Here is a 10,215-nt window from a genome sequence, read left to right as displayed (position 1 = left end):
ATAAAACAAAAACCATAATAATTATAGTTATTACTTTTGTTTTTGTATTACTTCTTAACAATTTGTTATTTTACTATTTTTAGACACTAAGTATGCATTTTTTATGCATTATTGAAATGACATTAACTATGCATTTTTTTTGTATCGTTAAATACTTTGTTAAGAAATCGTTTTTGTATCTCAGATTTATTTACTATTAGTTACTTTGTTTATTTATTTTTCAGACAATAATAAAAAGTCTTTTCGGGCACCAAAGAAAACAAGAAGGAGCACATAAAAAAAAGGCTTTCTTAAATATAAGTAATTTCTTAAATATTTTTAATTTTTATTGTAATTAACTATTTTATTACTTTTGCCGCCACATTTGCTACACAACTGATTAATAAAATTATAAATATATTTTTCAATTAATTTAAAAAGATTTATTCAATAAACAAAAAAAAACAGTACTTTGCTTTAAATGAGTTTTGTATGTTTATTGGCGGTTCTTGCACGTATCGTTGACCTTAGTGGAACAGCAATATCCACACAACCAATGGTCACAGGATTCGCAACGCATTCACATTTGTCGTTGAGCTGTAATTTTATCTCCAAAAAAAATGTCACAAGCTTGATATTTAATAGAACTCAAAGAACCGTTAGTTAATTTTGAAATTATGAACGAATATTTTATTCAAATAAGATACCATGGCATTTTATTTGAATAAAAAATGTATCCATTATAAATTACTGGTAAATTTACAGTTAAAGTTACCGGTAAGTTTTACATTTGCAATACTTATCAACATTTCACAATATTACTGCTAATTGTCTCCTTCGTTGTTTATCCGTGAATGACCGAAGTTTGAGTATTTCAAAATTTCACTAATTTTTGTAAAAAATTGTAGTTAATTTTCAAAAATTAGTAATTATTTTTTAGTAAATATAATTAATTTGGTGATTCTTAATAATACTAAGATTAAATTTGATCATTTATTTTAATAATTTGCTTTATTTTAGATTTTAATAGTATGCATTTTTTCAAATTGTTGTTTTGCTAAAGAATTATTTCAGCAGTTAGCATATAAACATTATTATTTTTTTATAAATTCATATTTACGAACTAATTATATCATTTGAGAAAAAAAAGTTTATAAAATTTGAGTTTAGCATGCTTTTTTAATATTTTTTGCTAAATGACCGAAATTACATGGTGACCGAACCTAGGCGATTTTACGGTATATGTAAAAAATTAAACTAAAATAAAATAGAATCGGGAAACCTTCAACTTATATTTTGCACATTTTAATTTTATCATCTAATTAAGATACTCCCGCATGAAGCAATCGATTTTTCTGAAAAAAAAAAACTTAAAAATTGCTGGTGCCCAATGACATCGCTTCATGCAAAAAGTATATAATAAAAAAAAATTCTTCCTTTTCTATGAATCTAAATTATTTAATCTTTTATGACTTTAAAAGAACTATTAAAATAATAGATATAAATATCATTGAGGTTATTATGATAATATAAGTTTAAAATAATATAAGAGAAAAAAAAAGAGAATGTTTTTAAAATCAAATTTTTCCAAAGTTTTTTTTTTTTTGTTTTTTTTTTGGTAACATTTTTAACCATATAGTTAAACTTAACGTAACATATTTATAAATACACAGATGGCTAAATATAACGAAATGTTACAAGTTTGTCTAGCTTTCAATTTTTTTCAAAATTTGTTTTTCCATAGATAAATATGAATGTTGCTTAGTTTATATTTTTAGATTTGTGTTTACCTTTATTTAATTTTTTTTTTCTGTTATTATTCTAAAATACACAAAAACAAAAGTTAATTTAAAATGTTTGCTTTTCAAAATTAATTTTGAAATCTGAAAGTCTAGTAAAAAAAATTTTCAATGAATGTGTTCAATTAACTGAGAGGTTGAAAAACGAATTTTTAAAAAATTATAAAGAAATTGTTCTGTAAGAAGATTTTAGCAAAAAATTAAAGAAGCATGAACCAGTTTACGTTGTTTGCGTGGTTTTCAGGCATACAGATTATTGTTGTTTTTTTTATAAATACTTTATTATTTTTTAAGCTCAGACGCTACTTTCTTGCAAGCGGGTTCGGAATAGTTACTTTAACATTGGTAAGCAAGGTAGTGGCACATTTGTTGGTTGAAATACTTTATGCCGTTGGGTATGTGGCCTTTTTAATTAATGGAGAAAAAAATCATACTTTCTTTGAACTAAATAACTTAGGAACTCTTTGGTTGACTTCCTCAATGTTGTTACACGCTATGGTGCTAACATTTCAACGAGTTATATGCATTTTCTACGTGAAACGATTTTTAAGCTTGTCACGGTCAAAAACTTATATCAGTTTAATGATCGTATTTGAATGGGTAGTTGCAATATTACTAACTGGAGTTACTTACAAGTCCAAATCCGCTCAAACAAAAGTAGTATTTAATATTGGATTTTTAATAACTGGAGTATTGACTATTGTAAACTTTATTTGCACTAAAGATACAAAAATTTTTAGAGATTGCGATGATATTTCTTATTCTATATCGAGTCATCAAAAAGCGTTTAAGATGTTTGCAGGCTTACTTTTTTCTTTTGCAATTTTTTGTTTACCAATATCATTACCAAATCTTGTGATTGCTTTAAAGGGGAAAAATATTTCACAGTCTGCTTCGGCCATTATGTCTATGTGGCTATTTTTAGGAGTTGTTTTCGATTGCTTGTGGATTTTGATAAGATTACGTTCTACTGTAAATAATATTAATCAATTTTATTCACAATGGACGACTAATAAAAAACAAGCAGAAAAGCATTACCCACTTCTTTTATTAAAAGTTCAAAAATAAACGCAACTTAAATGGATGTCAGAAAACAAGCATAACTTTATTGGAAGTTACAATATTATAATTATGAATGTTAAAGCGTTGTTATGGATAAAAGCCATGACAATGAAGAACTTGTTGAATAAATGCCTTGTAAAATAATGGTAACTCAGATTTAAAAAAAAAATCCAAACAAAATAAAATAATTTTTTACTAATTTTTATTAGTTTGTGTTGGGATTGGGATTACAGAATCTTGGTTTTTGATTTGTTAAATGTAGGTGAGACCGAGATTAGTTGCATCTGTTTTTACTCATCGAGCTCTGCAGTTTTTATGGATCAATTATTTTTAATAATAAAATTAAGTCTTCGAAAATATAACTTTGGGCAGGTAACATTTTCAAGTTACATTCCTTATAAAAAATCTTTTTCTGGTCTCAAAAAAAAAAAAAAAGCAGTAGCCTTCTATCTAGAAAAACATGAATTTTTAATGAATTATAAATTTAGCCCACATCCTGTAAAAAATGAATATTTTAAATACTTTTAGAAACTTAAATATCATGAGCTAACTAGGTTTTAGTAAATTAGTTTTAACTAATTATGAACTTTGTGAAAATTTTTACCAATTAACTAAATTATTTAACGGAATTAAATAAATTTTTACCAAAAGCTTACTTTTTAATAAACACCCGACGAGTTCTGAAAAACAGTATTTATCGAACAAAATTGAAAGGAAAGAGTTATGATTGTGAATTTTGGAATTACAAAAAAAAAAATAACAGTTAACAGTAGTCTGTTCAGTTCATTTGTCATGGAAATCTTATTTATTTTTTGTATTTTTTTGCTTTTGTTTTTTTCATCACATTAATATCTTTTTGCAAAGTAAAATGGAAACGATGTTCTAATAGTTACTTTTTATTCAAAATACACTAACTGCATTAACTTTTAAGCGTATGCACAAACTCTTTTCCAAACTTTAGCAAAAAATAAAATGATCATTTACAAAGATTCCCATTGGTTTCTAAGGCTTTCTAGTCGAAGGCGTCGAAGTCAAACGTATTTTACCTCTGCTGCCCATTTGCTCCTGTTTTGCTTATTTTTATATATTTATATATTTAGATTTATATATTTAGATATTTAGATTTTTATCTGTTTATTTTCCAAATCTTTCCAATCTAATCTTTCTAAATTCAAAAGTTAACACAAATCGAACTTTTTTTTCTTTTATTTTTTTGTTCTTAAAGACACCGTGTTCTTAAAAACACTTTGGGCGTATATGATTAAGTAAACCTGGTATTAAGTGTGGAAACAAGTTCTGATATCTTACATCTTTAAACTTGACATCTATTGAGTTATTTCTTAATTTATTTTTTGAAACTCTTTTTTATTATTTTAGCTTATACATTATTTTATTTTATCCGAAAACTAATGGTGTTTATTTTGTTTAGTTTTTCTATAGTTTAAATTTTGGTTTCTAGAAAATATGTTGGTGTTGAACTATAAAACAATTCAGTTGGCTATTTAAGTGAAAATCAATCAATATATTTCTGAAATAGTTGGTGATTACATTTCAAGGTTGTTTACAAATAGTAATAATAACTCACTTGTTTTTATAAACATAATATATACAAAGATTTATGTATATACAAAGTATATATATATACAATATATATATATATATATATATACATATATATATATATATATATATATATATATATATATATATATATATATATATATATATATATATATATATATACATATATATACAAAATCTACATACATAATAATTAAAAAGAATTTAAAACCGGAACAATTTAATATATTAACTGTTAGAACTATGCTTTCCTATTATTATAATATTAATTCAATATATAAATAGATTTAAAAAAGTATAAGTATAGTATACTTAATATACAATCAAGTAAAAAAAATTTTTTTTATCATTTTATGTAATATTTAATACTCTGTTATTTATAAGTAAATTTAATAAATATGGAATAAGAATATTTTGCAAAAAAATTTATTATATTATGTTATTGAATTTTCATGTCTAAGTTTCATAAATATTGGGTTGAAATCATATATAAAATCATACCATATTAGTTAGACAAGTCAAATATGCAGAGAAAAAAGCAAATATTTACAGTGGTGACATTAGAAACAAAAGGTTCTAGGTTCAATTCCCGCTGGGCCATCGCTGAAATTTGGTGAGAAAAAACACGGGACACTTTTTTTGTTTACAAAAAAATATTGTAAATAAGCAAAAACAACGACACAATGAATTTAGCATAAAACATTTAATGCCATAAAAGAGTTTCCCAATGAGTTAAATTACTCAACAGAGCAAACTGTTTTAAAAATAATTTAGCAATTAAAAATTGTTACAAAGACCAAAAAATAGTTATAAAAATTCTGTACAAAAAAACTTTCAAAAATCTTTTAGAAATGAGTGAGTTATAAACTTGTTAAGCTTAAGTTTATAAAAAAAGGTTTTCAAAAAGGCCCCTAGATTTGCAAATGGGGTACTAAAATTCGTTTTATTCCCTCCACCCCATCCCCCATCCCCCAATTGGAATGTGTGCCACGCCACAGTTCTCGCTCATGCAGTTACAGTTTGACATGACTCGCACTGTCAACTGAAATATTTATTATTAAATATGTTTACTATTATTAGAAGGAGTAATTTTAAAAAATTTCAATTATTTATGAAAAATCAGAAGATAAATTGACGTCAACAATTTTTAATAAGATAATTTTAAAGTTTAGATATACCCACAAAAAAAGTTATTGTAGAAATAATATGTACATGAAGATACTTCAGTCTAAGGTGTAATAATAACTTTCACATAACAAATTATTTTAATTTTTAAAGGAAGCGAGGCTTAGAGCCTGAAATAAAAACTCCTAAAAAGTTATGCTCTATGGCTAAAAAGATAAATATTTATCTTGGCATAAAAGATTTGAAAAATTTAGGCACGACTAATGAGTTAAAGAAAAATAATAGTATTCATTAAAAAATATTATTGTTAACTTTAAATGAGACATTAAGTTACTTAGTTATATGAATTCTTTTAGTTATCGTTAATGTATATTATAAAAAAAAATTTCTCTCTAAATGCTGCACGTGTTAAAAACTAAATTTACTTTTAATAGCATATGAAGCTATGTGAAACTTACATGAAAAAAAGTATAAGCAGCATAAAATAGTACAAGGTTTTATTTCAAGTATTTTTTTTACATACATGTAATATTTATATTTAAGTGCTAAAAAGGTTATTTTTCGTAATGTTTTGTTAAACTCGTTATCTACAATTTTTTGCACAGGAACGATAATCCTTTGTGCATGGCCGAAAAAGTTTTAACACATGTTGGCAATGAATTTTCTTAACTTTGCACTGAAAATAACACCGATCTTTTTCCAAAATAGAAAATTCGTTTTTGCTTCCATCTTCTGTTGAATAAATGGGACTAAAAGCTATTATTGCAATTAACAAAATTACATCAATTTTCATTTTATTTATAATAAACTCTTATTTTATAATAACAAACTCTTTTTTATTTATAACAAACACTTTTTTATCACCCAAATACAAGTGGATCAAAGAACTTGTTTGTATTTGACCAACATTTGTTAATTCAAGCTGACGAGATGATGATGATTACAATGATGAAACAAATTCACTAAAGATCATGTAAAAAAATATAGTTAAAAAAAAAAAGAAATTAAAATGAAATTGTAATGCAACTATCAAGAACCTATTTTTATCCTAAAATTTTACATTTAAATTTTTATCCAAAATGTAAATGACGTAAACATTCGAAAAGTTCTTTATTAAAAGACATATGCGTAGGTGACAGGTGCATAGACGAGATTTAAAACATATATTTAACAAAAATAAAGACACTTACCTAAAACACCAAAGAAAACACAGAAAAATATGTTTAGCGCCGAAAAAAAAAAATTTAACAATTAAACGTCAAAAAGCGTAAAAAAATTTCTTTTTCCTATTACTACCTGGAGAGTAATAAAATAAGAAAAATGTTTTATAATATAGATTTAGGCAAAATCTTTTAAATACTTGAAAATCATACAGATGTTCATTTCTTAAAACAGTAATGCATAAATGCATAAAGTTAAAGAGATTTATTATAATAAAAATTTGCCATCAAACGTCTCCCATTGATAGAAACTTTTTTCCACGTCAGGTTTTAGAAAAATATATAACTATAACTTGCTTAAACTTTTTTAATTGCCACTTGATTCTAAAATTTTTTAAAATTACTTCTACAGTAGGGGTATAACATTTTCACTTTTTTTTCAATTTTAAAATGGCCATTGCCCTACCTAATGAAAAAATCAAACCCTGTAAATATTGGACGGTAATACTTTTAGAGAGCACCGAAAAAACCCTTTTGGGGTCTTGTTATGTACGCATTGGTGACTTACCTCGCAAATTTTCAAAATCTTTTACCGACGTCCTAGGGAGAAAAAGCAATTTGAAGTTTATAGTAAAAATATCCAAAAAAGAATCAAAAATATCAAAAATCATTTTTGCTAATTGGCATTAATTTTCTTCAAAAGTGAAATTTTCTTGTACAATGATACCAAAATATTACAAACATAATTAATTAAAATAGTTTTAAAATTTTGTGCCAATAATTTCAAATATTGCTTCAATCAGAGTTAAGAATTCAATGAGTTTAACACTTGGAAACAAAATTCTATGTAAATATTTTTTTAAACATTTTTCTGAAAATACTTCTTTTAACTTTTAAGCATGTTTGCTGTTAAATTCCACAACGCAGTGTAGAAGCTGGGTTCCATACTCAGGGTGTGAAGGGTTTCGCTTGAATCTTTGCCAGTGAGTCTTAAACTTTGAATGCATTGCTTTAGTTGCTTGTTTACTGAACAATCCAAGTGCAGACCCATGTCGATCAATGAACTCGGAAATATGATAAAATGTGCCTTTGGAGTCACTGTAACTGGCAGAGAGAGAAAAGAATCTTTGAACTTTTCAATTTTTTCTTTGAAGTCACCCTCAAGTGACTTTCCGAAGCAGGAAGAAACAACATCTCTAAAATTGCAAAATATTTCAATGAAACCCTGAGCTTCATAAGCACAAGCCTTTTCAGCCAGTCTTTGAAGAATGTCAACATTTTGCAAAAGTTTGTGACATTCATTTCTAGCAAATTGTCCCCCGTGGTATGGCTGAAGTTAAATGTGTAACAGAGCAGGCCATTGTTTTACTCCTGGCCAAAGTTCTGAAAGATTTTTGAAAAGATGATTGACAATTCCTAGTAAATGTAGTTCCATTGGTGGAATGATGTCCAAAATATGTCTTGAGTTCTCCATGTTGATCAAAGGAGAATGAATTGTGTTGTCAAAATCTTTAGCCATTTTGAATTTGGAGCCAGCAGACACAAATGCTCTGTAGCTCTTTTGTATTGAACCAAAACTCCTGGAAACTCCACATTCTGAGAGGTTGTCTGAATCAATGTTACACCAACAGCAGGGTGTTTACTTGAATGAGACTGAATTCCACATAAGATGTTAGCAGTTTTGAGATCACAAGAGATGACAAAAGAGACGTCTTCAACATGGATTTGGTCCATCATCATCTTGATAGTCGCATATGTTTCTGACACATCTTCCACAATTGCAACAATGAGTTGACGCTTCACACCTGTATCACGAGCAATTGAGTTTGTGAGTAGGCGTAAACTTTTTTGTTGAGGACTTTTTGACTCATCAACTTTTTCTGTGCTTATATTGCCAAAACTAATTTTCAGAAATGAACCACCACCATCTATTCCCAGCTTGCCTAAATGCTGAGGGTAGTAATCTCTTGAATGCAAAACATGTTCATAACACAGACTTAAGTCATTGTTAATGTCGGGCTCTTCATTACGTTCATTCACACTCTTTAGTAACTCATCCACTGCCCTTTTCACTCGCATCCTTTTTGTTCTTTGACAACATTCAAAATTTTTTGCCATATTCTATAAATATTTAACTTCGATAATAAAAAATTTATCGCAGTAAAATGTGAATTCACAAATAAAATATATTATTAAAAATTTTATGACAACATAACCAACATATTTTATGATCGATGGCATCTCGGAAAATTGTTGAAAGCTTAAATTGAAATTATTTAAAGATACCGGATAATTAACTTAATACATTATATTACTAACCACTAACCAATAAATTAAAGCCTAATAATTACATCAGTACAAGTACTAGCAAGTTATTTTCTGTCCTTTTATCGTAAAAAAATATATTATACAAGCAATGACGTTTAAAACAAATTGATCAATTTCTTATAAAACATATGTATAGTAAATATACTATTTTCAAAACAAAACATTAGAACTTACTAAATGTTCGCTGTTTTTTTCAAAATAATTTCATAATTAATATTTCACTATAACTATAGCGTTGCAAATTGGCGCAATTAACAAATTCCCGATGCATAATATACAAATTCATAATCTAGCTGCCTTGGATGAACTGAACACTCGAAATTAAAACAAGTTTTAAATGCTATTTTATTATATTCCAATCAAAATAAATGACGGAATACGAAAGTATATAATAATAATAGTAAATAATGAGTTTCGTAATTTTATTAATTTGCCCATATGGGACCCATATAAAATTGTATGACAAGCCCACATCAAGCCCATGCCCGGATGCCCACGCAATCCCGGGATACAACCCATCTGGGCATGCTGGCCGGGATATATATAAATATATATATATATATATATATATATATATATATATATATATATATATATATATATATATATATATATATATATATATATATATATATATATGTATATATATATATATATATATATATATGTATATATATATATATATGTATACATGTATATATATATATATATATATATATATATATATATATATATATATATATATATATATGTATATATATATATATATGTATATATATATATATATGTATATATATATATATATATATATATATATATATATATATATATATATATATATATATATATATATATGTATGTATGTATACATATATATATATATATATATATGTATATATATATATATGTATATATATATATATATATATATATATATATATATATATATATATACATATATATATATATATATATATATATATATATATATATATACATATATATATATATATATATATATATATATATATATATATATATATTATTTGGCAAAAATAAATTTCTAGGCTTTACTCGGCAAAAACAAATACGTTAAAGATCTTAAAAAAATCTTTAAAAACCTTGAAAGAAGTTTTTTGTCCCTCGAACTTTCGAAAGAAGTTCCTCGAACTCTCGAAACT

General features: G+C 25.6%; 2 long non-coding RNA genes across 2 annotated transcripts; one reads left to right on the top strand and one right to left on the bottom strand.

Annotated features, from left to right (window-relative positions):
• Positions 1 to 222: 222 nt before the first annotated feature.
• On the top strand, positions 223 to 3,025 carry LOC136088564 (uncharacterized). The gene is made up of 2 exons (XR_010642269.1): positions 223 to 300; positions 2,073 to 3,025. It is a non-coding gene; the product is annotated as an uncharacterized LOC136088564 (long non-coding RNA).
• A 3,001-nt stretch (positions 3,026 to 6,026) lies between these two features.
• On the bottom strand, positions 6,027 to 6,788 carry LOC124808249 (uncharacterized). Its single transcript, XR_010641983.1, has 2 exons — positions 6,737 to 6,788; positions 6,027 to 6,508 (listed from the first exon to the last, which is right to left on the bottom strand). It is a non-coding gene; the product is annotated as an uncharacterized LOC124808249 (long non-coding RNA).
• Positions 6,789 to 10,215: the final 3,427 nt, after the last annotated feature.

Source organism: Hydra vulgaris, chromosome 12, assembly GCF_038396675.1.
Source record: "Hydra vulgaris chromosome 12, alternate assembly HydraT2T_AEP".
Taxonomy (NCBI): Eukaryota; Metazoa; Cnidaria; class Hydrozoa; order Anthoathecata; family Hydridae; genus Hydra; species Hydra vulgaris.
This window is presented reverse-complemented; position numbering and strand designations above follow the sequence as displayed.